Source organism: Cornus florida, unplaced genomic scaffold (genome assembly GCF_030987335.1).
Source record: "Cornus florida cultivar Cherokee Brave unplaced genomic scaffold, ASM3098733v1 CherokeeBrave_3.0.0_Hap2_Chr10, whole genome shotgun sequence".
Taxonomy (NCBI): domain Eukaryota; kingdom Viridiplantae; phylum Streptophyta; class Magnoliopsida; order Cornales; family Cornaceae; genus Cornus; species Cornus florida.
In genome coordinates, this window is record NW_026775580.1 from 31,654,415 (window position 1) to 31,671,484 (window position 17,070).

Consider the following 17,070-nt stretch of genomic DNA (forward strand, 5'->3'; position numbering starts at 1 on the left):
AATATGTTGGGAGTGTGTTCAAAAGACATGCAATTTATATATGTGCTACCTGGTTAGGAAGGGTCAGCTGCAGATTCTAGAGTGCTTCGAGAGGCAATGGATAAGAGAAATGGATTCAATGTCCCTCAAGGTAAGGAACTTGTTTATACAACAATGTTCACACTTTAGTTTATGCTTAAGTATAAATTATTATCACTAAAACTTATATTATTATAAAGGTTACTACTATCTTATTGATGCTTGATATACAAATTGTCAAGGATTTCTTGCACCATATAGAGGACAACGGTATCACTTGAATGATTGGAGGGAGGGACACCAACCTACTACCCCTCATGAATTTTTCAACATGAAGCATTCGGCAGCTAGAAATGTGATAGATGTTTTGGACTTCTCAAGTTACGTTGGGCAATTCTAAGAAGTCCATCATTTTATCCAATTAAGATACAAGTTCGGGTTATTCTAGCTTGTTGTCTTTTACATAATCTTATAAGACAAGAGATTCCGATAAACCCATTGGAAGAAAGTTTAGAAGCTCAGGAACAAGTGGTAACTGAAGCACATGGAGAAACTATTACGACGATCGAAACATCAAATGAATGGAGTACTTGGAGAGATAACTTAGCTACTCATATGTTTGATGAATGGAGGGTGAGGAGACAAGGGAGATGAAATATTTTTTTTTTGAAGCTGTGTTTTCTGATCTCATTTTAGATTTTTGAGTTGCACTTTAAGAAATGTAATGTTACTTGAAATGTTAGTATGTGTTTGTGTTCCATGTACTTATTTGTAGTTCTATAAATGCTACTTAGAATTTGTTTAGCAGCTTTTTAAAAATATTGTCGACTCGCAGCTTATGCATTTTAGTTATCAATGATATATTTATTGTTTAAGGATCTTCTACTAAATTTTTTAACATTAAATGCAGCTAGAATTTCTATTTTCTAATGAATACTGCTGTTAAACATTTTTTTATCAACACCCACATTTACTTTAGTATAATGTTTATAGAATACTAGTTAAGTATAGACAACAAGAAGTTTAGTATTGTGTTTTATTTTTGCCCAGTATATTTCTTTGAAAAAAAAGTAACTGCTCTTTCAAAGCCTTTCAAAATTGCTACAAACTTCATTACTCATAAAAAAGTAATTATTTTTTAGGGCTCTAATACGATGAGTTCACTATAAATAAAAGCAATAATTTGTGAGGTCTCGGGTTCACAACAAATTGTTAGTCTTTTTTTAAATTTTAATAGATTTTCTTGAACTCAAGATTTTCATAAATTTTTCTTACATTTTGTAAGATAATTATAATTTTCATAGATTTTACAAAAATGCATTAGTTGGTATAAGCTAGTTATATTTTATTCAATTTTAAAATAATAAAATATGTCATTTTGTTAATATAATTGATATATTATAAGTAAGGGTATTTTGGAGAAACTCATTTAAAAGTTATTCCATTCCAGCTTATTAATTGGTTTCACCAAATAGGAGAATGGGAATGGTTATTCCACTACTGCATCATTCTTTGTTTGCAGCCAAACAGTGGAATGAGAATCATCATTCCATTCCCACTTGCATTCCATTCCATTCCCACTTGCATTCCATTCCTGCCTTATTCCATTCCTGCGCACCAAACATAGCCTTATATTATATCCCGCAACTCCACTAGGAGGGCCTAGAGAATTTACCGAGGATTGCACTATTGGTGGCTATCAAATCCCCAAAGGAACATGACTAATGTTGAACTTATGGAAGTTCCAGCGGGACCTACGACTGTGGTCAAACCCTTCGGAGTTCCGACCGGAGAGATTCCTCACCACCCACAAAAATGTTGATGTCAAGGGTCAACATTTTGAGTTGATCCCATTTGGTGCCGGTAGGAGAATTTGTCCCAGCACAGCTTTTGGCCTTCAACTATTGCATTTATTACTAGCTTCTTTGCTTCATGGATTCGATCTTTTGACCCCAAACAATGTACTGGTTGACATGATAGAGAGTGCCGGGTTAAGCAACATGAAAGCTACCCCGCTTGAAGTTTTTGTCGCTCCGCGCTTGTTTCCTCATCTTTACTAACATAACATCATAATAGAATGCTATGTTAAATGTTCGGAGTATTGTATTGGTTTAATGGTTACTATGTGTTGGCACCAAAACTTAGCCGCCATCTCAGCAATGACGTGGACAAATAAGGTGCGAATAGATATTTTCAATATAACATCATAAGAATCATCCATTTGGAAATATCAGAGGTAGAAAAGTAAACAACCCGTGTAATTATATTGGATATATTAATTGGCTGCCAAGCTTACAAGGAAGTTGCTAAATTTTAACAACTAATGGTTGACTATTTCAAATTGGGCTACTAACGTAAAGAAAGAAGGGCTAGAGTTTGGTTGAAAGGCAGCAACTAAATTCCTATTTTATAGGAAGTTTAGTTGTGATATAAAAGAGAAGCTGCAACATAACATGCAGAAATTCAAATATGCTACTAGTGTTGACTTAGTTTGATTTTGAAGAGAGAGAAAATCAAGGAAGGAGAGATTTTCTAGCAAGAAGTTAGGAAAATAAGTTGAGAAAGAATTCTATAAATAGGAAAGTTGTAATCCTATTCCAATTTGTCTAGCACCAACCACAAATTAGTATGAATAAAAAATTCATTAAATGACTCAACGTCATCTTATCTTCAATTATTTTATCCAAATGGCAAATTTCATTCGAAGAATATGAGTTCCAGTAACTTATCATTTTTTTTGCAATGTCTAATTATGTTATTTACAATTTATTCATTGTTTTATGCAAACGGATTCAAATGACAAATCTTTGATCAGATTCATGTCACTTTAATTTGGCATGTTCATTCCATTGCAAACATTACTTTTCAGTATATTTTAATTCGGCCAACTTACTTTCTAGTCCATTTCAATTCAGCTAGTTCGTTTCATTTATTTTAGGTCACATTTTTATTTCTTTTTAACACCTTTATAAAAAGTCCTTGCATCAAGGCATAAAAAGAACCTTGCTAAAAGTTCTTAATATTTTATCTCCCACACATTCGCCTAAAAGTCAACCATCGAAAAAAGGGTAGGCTGGTGTTCATTTCAATATTTTGAGTGTTTTATACAAATACTCTGGTACGCCCACAAGAATCCATCGACCGGTGTAAGACTAAAAAACCGCGTGAACATATTTTGGGCACGCCCGGTGGGACCACTAATGGGTGTTAGAAGAAGCAAAAATGCCACGGCTTACAAAAAATTCAAAGTCCGTAGTCACTGAAGAAGATCCGAAAGAAGAACATCAGCTAGCTCAAGTTGGTAGCTCTACCTTGGGCCCTGTGGATGAACTAGCTATACCATCAAAAGTATCAATGGTTCAAACACAATTGTGCTCTTTGTTAAAGGTGATGGGAAGAATGTCTCAGCTTTCAGCCGCCATTATGAATAGGCCGGCTCAGGCTGGGAGCTCCAGCAATCAGGAATCGGCCACTCAGCCGATTTCATCACAGGTCGTTCAACCGGTTGTGAATGCTCAGCCATCACAGCCGTGGCCGCCGATGGTTCTGCTTCAACCAAAAATGATAGCTAATCAGCCACAAGATTGGTTGAATTATTATTAGCCACCAGCGAAAAATCAGCCGCAAGTGGTAAATCAATCATAGCAAGGCTGGCCGAATTATTATCAGCCGCCAATGGTATATCAGTCTGGACTCGGGGGGCAGTCGATGGATAATCTGCCACAAGGTTAGCCGATTTATAATCAGCCACCAGCAAAAAATCAGCCGCCAGTGGTATATCAGCCAAAACCTTTTGGACTTGGGGGGTTGAATATGGCTAATCAACCAAATGCTTAGCCTAATTATTATCAATTAGCGGAAAATCAGCTGCCAGTGGTATATCAGCCAAAACTTTTTGGACTTGGGGGGCAGAATATGGCTAGTCAACCAAATGCTTAGCCGAATTATTATCAACTAGCAGAAAATCAGCCTCCAGTGGTAAATCAATTACAACAAGAATGGCCAGAATATTAGCCTGTTGCTTCCATACCACAACCTTCAACACTCGGGGGGCAACGGATGGCTAATCAACCAAATGATTAGCCGAATTATTATTAACCAGCAGATTATCAGTCATTAGAGGTAAATCAATCGCAACAAGAATGGCCAGAATATCAACCTGTTGTTTCCATACCACAACCTTCGATATTCGGGGGGCAATCGATGGCTAATCAGCCATAAGGCTGGCTGAACTATAATCAGCCACTAGTGAAAAATCGGTCGCCAATGGTATATCAGCCAAAACCTTTGGTACTCGGGGGCAGTCGATGGCCAATCAGCCACAAATGGTAAATAAGCCGCTAGTGGTAAATCAAGATCGATAAGTCGTTAATCATCCTAATCTACCAACGGGCGGTTAATAATGTTCAGGTGACTGATATTATTAAGCAAGAATATGGTAATGACCTTAGGAGAATAGGCCGACCAATGTACAAAAAGCCAAAATCAGCCACATCTGGCACTCGAACATCTACCATATCAGCCAAAAAGGAGCGGATGATGAAGTTATGGGGGTCGACAATGATTTTTTCATAGCAGGTCGTAATGTGATCGGCCTGGCTCCCAAAGGGAAGGTTGATGAAGGGAATCAGCCTAAGGTTGCCAAGAGTACACCATCAGCCATTCCAAATGTCAAGGCTCTCATACAACACGGTTGCTGCCGTGAATGGAAAGGTATTAACTGAGGTAAATTTAAGTTTTTTCATAAAATAAAAGTTCAAACTCGGTTTTCTAACAGAAGTGTTCAAGTGGGATTTACTTCTTATCAAGGTAAAAGAATTTCATGATCAAAGCAGCCAGATTACCAGAATACTTAGCCGAGAGTGGTATCTAATCCTCAACCAGAACCATCATTGGCTGAGAGAATTCTTTTAGCTCTTCGACCTCAACCGAATTTCAAGAAAAGAAAGCAGAGATGGAAATTAAAAAGGTTAAGTTGAAGAGAAATCTGTGGAAGAAAATAAATCAGCCATTAAATGAAAAATTTTACGTAGCCAATGCAGTGCTACAAGAAGAGAATCGTATTTTGTTCAAAAGAACAAATAAAATGGGGCGACCAGTATCAGCCACAATGAAAAGAAGTCTGGCTGATGGGTTAATCAGAAAGGTATTTTAGTCGAGGATAATGTTTCATCGGCCAGCTGTTGAAGTGCCAAATAAAGAATCAAGGAGGAGTCAGGCCATCATGATCGCTGACATTCTGAAAGCTTACCCAGCAGATAAAAAATAGACCACAAAAGAAATACTATTCTTGGTATTTTCGGCTGATATAGCTAAAGTCATTAAAGAAAATGACTATTCAAAAACTTGGGATGGCGTACTTTTAGAAGTTCTATGGGAAAATAAAAATTCAGGAGGATCAGCCATCAAAAAAGCTCTATACTGGCAGAATGTTGTTCTTCCAATAGAGAAGCCAGTTAGATCAGCCCAAATGACATTACATAACAACCTGATCTGGGCCGATCACGATCATGCCTTACTAGTAGAGTTGGGAAACTTCAATGGTGAGGTCTACTATGGGTTTATAAATGGCCGATACCTTGAAGGGTATCAACTAGCTTTGTGGGAATAATGAAAAAACTAGGATCGGCCAGTCCTGGCTAATGCAAAATAAAGACTAACTTAGAGGTGGTCCGGAAGAAATAAAGTCTAGAAGCTCGCTGGCTGCTAGTTTCTTTCATGTTATAAAAATTCCAAAAATCTTATCGGCTTGAGTGGCCGATAAAACATTTAAAATTTGGGGGGCATTTGTTTGCACCAAAACTTGGCAGCTATCTCAGCGATAACGTGGACCAATAAGGAACGAATAGGTATTTTCAATATAACATCATAAAAATCAGCCATTTAGAAATATCAAGGGCAGAAAAGGAAACGACCCGTGTAATTATATTGGATATATTAATTGGCTGCCAAGTTTACAAGGAAGTTGCTAAATTTTAGCAACTAATGGTTGACTATTTCAAATTGGGCTACTGACGTAAAGGAAGAAGTGCTAGAGTTTGGTTGAAAGGTAATAACTAAATTCCTATTTTATAGGAAGTTTAGTTGTGATATAAAAGGGAAGCTCTAACATAACATGCGGAAATTCAAATATGCTACAAGTGTTAATTTAGTTTGATTTGAAGAGAGAGAAAATCAAGGAATGAAAGATTTTCTAGCAAGAAGTTAGGAAAATAAGTTGAGAAAGAATTCTATAAATAGAAAAGTTATAATCCTATTCCAATTTGTCCAGCACCAACCACAAATCAGCATGAATCAAAAATTCATCAAATGACTCAACGTCATCTTATCTTCAATTATTTTGTCCAAATGGCAAATTTCATTCGAAGAATATGAGTTCCAGTAACTTATCATTTTTTTTGCAATGTCTAATTATGTTATTTACAATTTATTCATTGTTTTATGCAAACGGATTCAAATGACAAATCTTTGATCAGATTCATGTCACTTTAATTCGGCTTGTTCATTCCATTGCAAACATTACTTTTCAGTATATTTTAATTCGGCCAACTTACTTTCCAATCCATTTCAATTCAGCCAGTTCATTTCATTTACTTTACATCGCATTTTTATATCTTTTTAACACCTTTAGAAAAAGTCCTTGCATCAAGGCATAAAAAGAATCTTGCTGAAATTTCTTACTATTATCTCTCCCACACATTCACCTGAAAGTTAGCCATCAGAAAAAGGGATAGGCTGATGTTCATTTTAATATTTTTAGTATTTTATACAAATACTCTAACACGTCCGCAAGAATCCATCGAACGACGTAAGACCAAAAAACCGCGTGAACTCTATGATGTCTTTTTTTTCATTCCGTAAGTGAGTATATTAGCAAAATAAAGAGATTTCCAATTTACAAGGGGAATCCCCACTCCTAGCTAGTCAATATGAGATATAAACTTGTAATGTGAGCAAATTTCGGAATCAAAACTTCATGATCTAATTGTATTTTTGTTTATCTTGACTCTCGATCTTTCGCAACTGACGCGAAAGTACCTTTTACCATTGAATCCTTTTAGGACTTCATCTAGAATAAGTATGGGAGTGAGGAACACTTGTGAGTATATTTAAAATTTTAAAGTTGGATATGAATTCAGTCATTAAAATAACACTCAGAAAAAGTCCAACAGGTTGCATTTCTAAACTATACCGGTTGAACTTTCCGCATGAAAACTGCACTAGATAAAAATCCAACCGATAAGGTCGCCAAACTGAACCGGTTGAACTTTCTACATTAAAATTGCACACAATAAACACCCAACTGATTGAGTTCTAAAACTGAACGGGTTGCGTTTTGTAGAGTGTGAGAATTCATATTTTAATTGGTAACTTTTAAGTTTCCTATTTTTACCCAAACTCTTAGGTCCGTCTTGAATGATTTTAAAATCTATTTTTAATCATTGTGAGGACACTCTCTCTCTCTCTCTCTCTCTCTCTCTATATATATATATATATCATCTATCTCTAACCCTTAAGCAAATTGAATACTTCAATTGGACCGGTCCATATTTCTTTGACCGGTGAACATAATGGACCGGCCAATATTCCTTGGACCAGTTCAACTGGTCATTCAAATTTGAAATTAGCCACGAGACAAATTACCCATTTCCCTCATCAACCACACGCCAAGAGAGCCAAGGGCAATCTTTTTAGCCTCAATCATCACTCGAGCCTCTTACTTTGTTTTTCAATAAATCTCTCGAGGTAATCCACAAACATCACATCATTAATATATTTTGGTTGATGTTGACCGTTAAAATCTAGATTTGGAGGTTGAGATTAAACTCAACGAGTATGTGATTACCATTTGTAGTTTTGGTTGATTTTGTGCCTGGATTGTTGTTTGTTCATAATTTTTGAGGGGCTTTGGTATTATTGATAGTGTGATTGAGGTGGTATTTTTTTTTTTTTGGATTGAAAGCATTCTAGGAGAGTAATCTAGTTGAAGTTTGAAAGAGTGCACGCCAACTGTTCGATAAATTTCCTAAACCAATTTCTTCAACTTTATATGTCTATCTTACTCCCTAGCTGACCGTGCCACATCTCATGCCTCACCTCGTGCCGTGCCTCAAGTCGTTGAGCCTTCCACCGTCTCGTGCTATCACACCTCATGCCAACCGAATCATATAATTTGAATTCAATTATTAAATCGGATTGGTTTTACGGATTGAACTTTTATAAACAATCTACTAATAATTTTATTTTAACACTTTTTCCAGAGCTAGGAAATAAAATGATGGAATCAACTATATTCAGTAAGCAACAACACCCAAGCCCAATTGCGCATAAGAGAAATCAAGAATGATGAAAATTAAAGTAAATCAATAATCAGAATTGATTCTGTTTAGCAAACGCCAATGTTGTCCTACTCTCTGATCTCAAATGAAATCGCCTATGTTGTCCCACTCTTGTGTATTGAAAAATATCTAGTGAATGACATAGATATGTCACCAGGCGTGAAGAGTCAACTAGTAGTGTTCACTTCAAAGTTGTATTCTAATTCTGAGAAAAAGAAAAAAAGAAAATTAGTGAGGATTGGACATGAGAGCTTTGACATGTGCTTTCTGTAAAAGGTTTTGGACATGTGCTTACCCAGATACCTCTTTTTTGGATAATGAGACCTTTTTGAAGAAATTCAATCCAAACAAGGTCTTAAATTATATAAAAAGATAAAATTACCCCTTAATGTTAAATTCAAATTTATTGCAAAATATCAGACCTATCAAAATGATGCAATTGCCCTGAAAGTTTAGGGCCATAAATTAATGCCACTTGGCATCAGATTAACAACCTGTGAATACTTTATGCGGTTTTTTAAATATGGGGTTTTCTTTATTTTCTTTACAAGAAAGTTTTGTTCTTGTTTTCTTTGCTAATATGTGGTTTTGATTCTTTGTTCTTTTTTTTTTTTTTTTTACCAAAATTTTATTATTTTTGAGAAATTGTGACAGAATGAAATTATTATTATTAATTTTTAACAAATAAGGGTTATTAATTTTGTTATTACCATAAAAACATAATAGAAAATAACTAAAATAGCGAATCCAGTGTGAGCTAGGCAGCGAAGTAACACCCAATAACATCAATTAGCTCTTGAAAGATATCATTCATAGGTTGGATAACCTATCCATACTCTCTCACAATTTGTTTAAGGCAAAATTGAACAATATTGACAAATATAAGTAGCACCCATAGACACCCTTTTAGATTGGTCAAACTTTCTTCTTTTTGTAAGAAATTGAAAATTTATTACAGCAAAAGAAATATGCAATTTTGCTATTAATTTTGTTATTTTGAAAAATTGTGGTAGAATGAAAACAAATGGTTTTTTTCTTTTTTTTACCAAGAATTTTGTTATTAATTCACACATATGTACTTTTGTCCAATTTATTAATCTGTTTTAGGGATGTATATATATATATATATATATATATATAGTCTAAATTATTCATATGAAGTCTCTCTCTCTATATATAGAGAGAGAGAGAGAGAGTCTATATTCCTAGCATTGTGGATGCTTGTTCATAAGGGATGGTTTCGTCTAATTTATTAACTTTTAAAGTTAGAATGGTCAATTAAATGGTCAAAGGATAATTTGATAAATTTTTCCTGCTAGTTGGCTTCAAGAGGTGCTTTTGTCCACTTTTTAATCTTCAGGGGGTGTTATCATTCCAAAAACAGATAACTTTCATTTGAGCTAATGTCCTTTGACAAACTTTAGGGGTTGTTGCTGTACTTTACCCATAAATAAAATAAAAGTATAAATAAATTTGATAGTTGGGACAAGGGAGTTGACACGGATTGGGTTAGGTGTTAGGACTAGGGTTGGCACCGATCGACTTGAATTAGGCGTTAAATCTAATTCAATTTGATTTTTATGAATGGGTGAAAATTGAATCCAATTTAATTTGTTGATTTTACAAATTAGATCGGATTGAATTAAGGACGGATCAATTGGATTGATTTTATGAATTAATTTTTTTTTAAACAACCCAATATTATATTTTTTTCGTCCCAAAATAGTTGAATACTTTGGGAGCTGTGACTCGCATACCCAACTAATTTGGGACGGAATGAGTATAATATTTCAAACAATCAGATGATAAATCAATTCATCAAGTATGCACATTGTTGTGTGACAAATAACAGTTTATGCGTCTGAAACTCTGAATTAATTACTTTAAATTAATGCCGATACAATTATCTATATGTACTACTAATAGTTTTGAATTACAAAAGTTCATTTTTCTTCTTTAATTTACTTAATTTATTTATTTATTTTTTTCCCTTTAAACGCTCTGCTTTTTCCGGATCAAATCCATTTATGAAAATCCTCATTTTTCCTGTAATGAATTTTGAATTGAAATAGTATATATATATATACGGAATATATATATATATATATATATATATATACACACACACATTCTCTCTAAAATCAGCTAGTATTTCAAGTCCCAACTGTGGAATCTCTTAATCCGATTCGATCCAATCTACTTTTTACAGGACGAGTTGGTTTTTTTAGTCTTACAATTCGGTGATGGACTGATAAATAAAGAATCTATGCATAAATTTGAACGAATCAGATCGGATTGATTAACGGATGGAATTGAATTTTAAACATCTCAATTTGATCAAAGAATTATAAATTCCTTATTTATCAATAGGTCACTAAACAGACTAAAAAAACTAACCCACTCTATACAAATCAGAATGGATCAAATCGAATTAAGGAATTCCATGGATTAAATGCCCCTTAGTTCGGACTTGAAATACTAAGCAGATTTTAGAGAGTAAAATTGTTCACCATCGGCTGTGGAACTAGTGGACTTGAAATGTCTACTAGCTGATTTTAGAGAGTGAAATTGTTCACCATCGGCTGTGGGACCTACATAGGTTCCACTTAGCCACATCAAAAAGCTCTCGTCACTTTCACCCTCGAGACTAGTCTTTTGATTCTTTGAATTTGAACGTCATTATATAAGCAAGAGAGAAGAATAGAGAATAAAATTGTAGCCAGCAACTTAGTTTGACTTAACCGTCCCCGGACCAGCATCACCATTCACGCATCTATATCAACATTTGGTTACTAATGATGACAACGTTGATGATAAGGTTGATGAGAACCACGGATAATGTTGCGTTGAGCTTAATTATTAGATGTCAAAGTGGAAATTTTTAAAAATGATAACACCATAGAACTAAATTAATTTGTACTATGTGCCCGTGTGTATTAATATATTACATGCCATGAAAAGAAGAACAGCTACCACAGTTTTACCAAACTCTCCTACTGCTAAAGCTTCCATGGATTTCTCCCTCCAACACATAAACACTTCCATAGCTGGGCTTTTCTCTTTACTTCTAGTTTTCTACTACCTCTACAGAATAATTAAGAGGAGAGTTACTAGAGGCAGTAGAGCACCAGAAGCTGGGGGTGCATGGCCCATAATAGGACACCTTTACCTCTTAGCTACTGGTCCTCAACTTCCCCACATAACCTTAGGAGCCATGGTTGAAAAGTATGGACCAATATTCACTGTCAAGCTCGGTTTGCGTCGCACTTTGGTGGTGAGTAATTGGGAGGCTGCTAGGGAATGCTTCACCACCAATGACATAGCCATATCGTCCCGTCCCAAGTTTGTAGCAGCTGAACACTTGGGCTACAACTATGCCGCGCTTGGGGTTCTCCCCTTACGGTGCCTATTGGCGTGAATTGCGCAAGATAGTGTCAGGTGGAGCTACTCTCAAACCGCCGGTTGGAGCTGCTCAAGAATGTCCGAGTCTCTGAAACGAAGATCTCCATGAAAGAGCTTTACGAGCTTTGGGCCGAAGAGAAGAACAGCTCCGGTCGTGTTTTGGTGGACATGAAGCAATGGTTTGGGGACCTGACCCTAAACGTGGTTGTTAGAATGGTTGCTGGGAAGCGATACTTCGGTGCTAATGCAGCGAGTGAAGAGGCGCGACGATGCCAGAAGCTGATGAGGGAATTCTTTAGATTTTTGGGGCTCTTTGTGGTGGCCGACACCATTCCTTTTCTACGGTGGTTGGACTTGGGTGGACATGAAAAGGCCATGAAGGAAACTGGAAAAGAAATAGACAAAATGGTGGGCGAATGGTTAGAGGAGCATCGCCGGAAGAGAGACTCCGGTGAGTTTAGAGTTGAACAAGACTTCATGGATGTGATGTTTTCTGTTCTTGAAGGCGCAGACCTTGCCGGATACGATGCGGATACCATCAACAAAGCCACAAGCCTGGTATGTATGTTTTCAGATGGAATTACCTTATACATCACTTCACTTCATATGACTCAAGTTTGAGCTTAATTACATTTATCACAAAACCTGGCGCAAGAAAGAGAAATAAATTAACCTACCCATAGAGAAATAAATTAGAAGCCCGAAAATTGATAAAAGATATATATATATATATATATATATATATATATATATATCTTAGAAGCCCGAAAATTGCAAATTTTCTAAAGGACATTTCCAAATTGCAGTTGAAGAGAATTTAGTCCAATTTGTCATGCTTCCAAACATACCTTTACCATTTTGTACCCTTGCTTGGAATTCAATCATTCATGTGGGCTTTGTGCTTTGCAGGTTTTGATTTCAGGTGGAGCCGACACCAGCACGGTTGTGATGACATGGGTAGTCTCACTACTAATGAACAACCGCCATGTGTTGAAAAAAGCTCAAGAAGAATTAGATGTCCACGTTGGCACGCAAAGACAGGTGGATGAATCAGATATTAGTAAACTGGTCTATCTCCAAGCGATAGTCAAAGAGACCCTTAGATTATATCACGCAACTCCACTCGGAGGGCCAAGAGAATTTACCGAGGATTGCACCGTTGGTGGCTATCAAATCCCCAAAGGAACACGACTAATGTTGAACCTATGGAAGCTCCAGCGGGACCCACGATTGTGGTCAAACCCTTCGGAGTTCCGATCGGAGAGATTCCTCACCACCCACAAAAATGTTGATGTCAAGGATAAACATTTTGAGTTGATCCCATTTGGTGTCGGTAGGAGAATTTGTCCCGGCACAGCTTTTAGCCTTTAGCTATTGCATTTAATACTAGCTACTTTGCTTCATGGATTCGATCTTTTGACCCCAAACAATACACTGGTTGACATGACAGAGAGTGTTGGATTAACCAACATGAAAGCTACCCCACTTGAAGTTTTTGTCGCTCCGCGCTTGTCTCCTCATCTTTACTAACACAACATCATAATAGAATGCTACGTTAAATGTTCCAAGTATCGTATTGGTTTGATGGTTACTATGATGTCTTTTTTTCCTTCTGTAAGTGAGTATATTAGCAAAATAAAGAGATTTCCAATTTACGAGGGGAATCCCCACTCCTAGCTAGTCAATGTGAGATGTAAATTTGTTATGTGAGCAAATTTCTGAGTCAAAATTTGATGATCTAGTTGTATTTTTGTTTATTTTGACTCTCGATGTTTCACAACTGATGTAACGACCCACTCCACCACATGGCATGATATTGTCTGCTTTGGGCTTGAGCCCGTATGATTTTGCTATTGAGTTTTACCCCAAAAGGCCTCATACCAATTGGAGTAACACATCTACATATAAGCATTTCATCTTTCCTTTTCCAAGGCGATGTGGAATTGTGCATCCGTAGCTCTCCAGTGTGGTAGCCTGTTAGTGTCTCGCACCCGCCCACGGCACACTCACCCACAGAGTCATCACAATCCACCCTCTTTGCAGGCCCGATGTCTCTGTCGGCACACTTTCGGCTAAGTCAGGCTTTGATACCATTTATAATGATTCACTCCACCACATGGTATGATATTGTCCGCTTTAAGCTTGAGCCCGCATAGTTTTGCTCTTGAGTTTTACCACAAAAGGCCTTATACCAATTGGAGTGACACACCTACATATAAGCACTTCACCTTTCCCTTTCCCAGGTGATGTATGATTGTGCACCCGTAACTCGCCAGTGTGGTAGCCAATGAGTGTCTCGCACCTGCCCACGGCATACCCGCCTATAGGGTTATCACAATCCACCCCCTTGGAGACCAACGTTGTAATACCCCTCGATTCTAGAGCCACGAGTGATCAAGTCTGAGCACAGATCCTAGGGATACCAAACAATTAAGTATATAAATAAACATAGAATACAAGAAGAATTTAAAGAATAAATAAGTTGAAAGGAATCTAAATAATAATCGTTAAAAATTTAAATAAATAATCCAATTCCAAAACCTCCAATATTATTACAACTCGGGAATTCATCTAGTGGACCCCTAATAACATCCCAACTAAAAATAAACTAAATTGAAAAGGAAAACCAAAACCTCCAATATTATTTATTTATTTATTTTCTCTAGTTGGTACTCACACATAAGAACTATTTGCACCGAAGAGAAGAAGAAAAAGAATTCGAAAATAATAATAATAAATAGCTAAGAATAAGGTTTTAAATTGTATTTTCATTTCTCTCTTTTTTCTTTCAAGACAAAATTATTGTTCAAATATATATATATATATATTTTTTCTAGTACTGAAGAGGAGTTGAACGACCTAATACTTCCTGAGGCATCAGTGCCAAGTGACTTATCCACCCACTTAGAAAAATGATTATCAAGTCGGTTATTTAAAATGAATAGTCTAACCTATAAGTCATGTATGAAGGAAAAAAAATGTGTATCCATTTAGAGAATTTCTATTAATTCCCTGGATTATATTGTATCATGTCTAGCAAGATATATATATATATATATATATATATATATATATATATATATATATATATATATATATAATTTTTTATTTTCTCTAAGTGGGAATGTGAGTGTGTTTCTTATCAATTAAAAAAATATAATAATAATTTTTTTTGCAACTATTAATTTAGTTCTATGATGGAGAATTACAAGTAAACCACTTATTTGATCATAATACAACAAAATGAGACAAAGATGATAATTAAAAGAAGGAGAAGGAAATTATTACAAGAGTTCATTACATAGCCTAATTAAAAGCACAACCTTCAAATTTGAAGGATTTAACAACAAAAACTAGAGAGCTTTAACCCCCTTCCCCCATATATCGATAACTTCTCGCTTATTGGGGCTGACACAGCTCATGACTTGATGTAGGGTGGATAGGACCCCTTCCATACGATGGATCCATCCTAGACCCATTAAAAGGTTGTAGGTCGGGTGGATATCCATAATCACAAAGTTTTCTTTTAAGGATCTTTTGGATGTAGTGACTGATAGCGTGATTACACCTAGAGGCTCCACCCTCCTTCCATCGAACCCTACCAAAGGGTTTCCGATGGGGTGGATATGATCTGTAGCCAATTTCAGTTAATCGAATGTCCACTTCATTATGATATTGGCACTGCTGCCAGGATGGATTAGTACACGTCTGACTAGGCAATTGGCTACTAGTAGGCTAATCATAAGTGGGTCCTTATGTGGATGCTGTATCCTCCTGAGATCCCCCCCATAGAAGGAAATCTGCGTAAAACTCAGCTTACATTCGACTGTGTTGATTTTGCCGACCTTTCGTAATTTATGGGCTTACTTAAGTTGAATCATGTAAGAATTCTCTGGTTGTTCATCCTCTTCCAGATGGCCATGGATTTTATTGATTACCCGAATAGGATGGTTATCCGCCACGGCTTTCAGAGTTGGCTGGGCTTGTTCGGGTTGCCTTTGTTGTCCTGGGTTGACCAGGTAGTCCGCTAATTCGCCTTTGGCTATTAATACCTCCACTTGTCTTCTCAGACTCTTGCAATCATTGGTTAGGTGGCCAAAATCACTATGGAATACATAGTGCTTACTTTGGTCTCTCTACTTCATTGGTTGTCTGATCGGTGGAGGGATTTTTCAATATTTTACAATATTTCATGAAGTCAAGAATTACATAAGATGCAAAATAAATGTTATTGACCTCCGACCTCATCTCATACAAGTCAAATATATCGTAAAAGGTGTACTTATGTACACATTACATATATGGAATCAAAGATACAAGTTTTGACATATAAGGCTACAAAATGACATTTCATGCTAACATTTGCATGAATAGAAATTCAAAAACTACATGTCATCCAAGGAATGATGAGCATTAGGGGTGCACACGGTTCCGGTTCTCACGGTTCTGGCCGGAACTGGAACCGGAACTGTTCACAACGGTTCCTAAAAAACAGAACCGGAACCGTATAGATTGGAACCGAACCTGAACCGAACCGTAGAAAACGGTTCAGTTCCGGTTCGGTTCCATGAGAACCAGCTAAAGCTTGCGAACCCGAACTGGAACAGTAGCGATGGGATCATGGGAACTGAAAAAATGGGTTTTATGTTTTTGAACAATCTAAAATGATATGCCAATATGGGTTTTGAACTTTTGATCTTGCAAACACTAAACAGATCTGAAATATATGGGTTTTGAACTTCTGATTCTTGTAGATTTTGTAGTTTACAATTGCAGAGAGAGAAAGAGGGGCAAGCAGCGATGGAAACTGAAAGATATGTGTTCTGATTTTTTGAACAATCTGAAATTATATGCCGATATAGAACCAAGTAAATGGGACGTAAGATTGCATCAGTACAGATACATAAACTGAAATATATGGGTTTCGAACTTCTGATTCTTGTATATTTTGTAGTTGCAGAGAGAGAGAGAGAGATGATTCTTGTAGATTTTGTAGTTGCACAAAGAGAGAGAGGAGAGAGAAGTTCAGATCTAAGAACGAAAGGTAGGATTTGTGTTTTGTATACATAAACTGAAATATATGGGTTTCGAACTTTTGATTCTTGTATATTTTGTAGTTGTAGAGAGAGAGATGATTCTTGTAGATTTTGTAGTTGCAGAGAGAGAAAGAGAGAGAGAAAGAGTGGTTCAGATCTGAGAACGAAAGTAGGAAAACTAATTAAATATATATATATAGACACATATACGGTTCCGGTTCCTACGGGTTAGAACTGGAACCGAAACCGTACATTCACGGTTCCGAAATTAAGAA

At 36.3% G+C, this 17,070-nt stretch overlaps 1 pseudogene; it reads left to right on the forward strand.

Moving 5' to 3' along the window:
- Positions 1-11,240: 11,240 nt before the first annotated feature.
- On the forward strand, positions 11,241-13,516 carry LOC132279201 (cytochrome P450 CYP82D47-like; annotated as a pseudogene).
- The last annotated feature ends 3,554 nt before the right edge of the window (positions 13,517-17,070 follow it).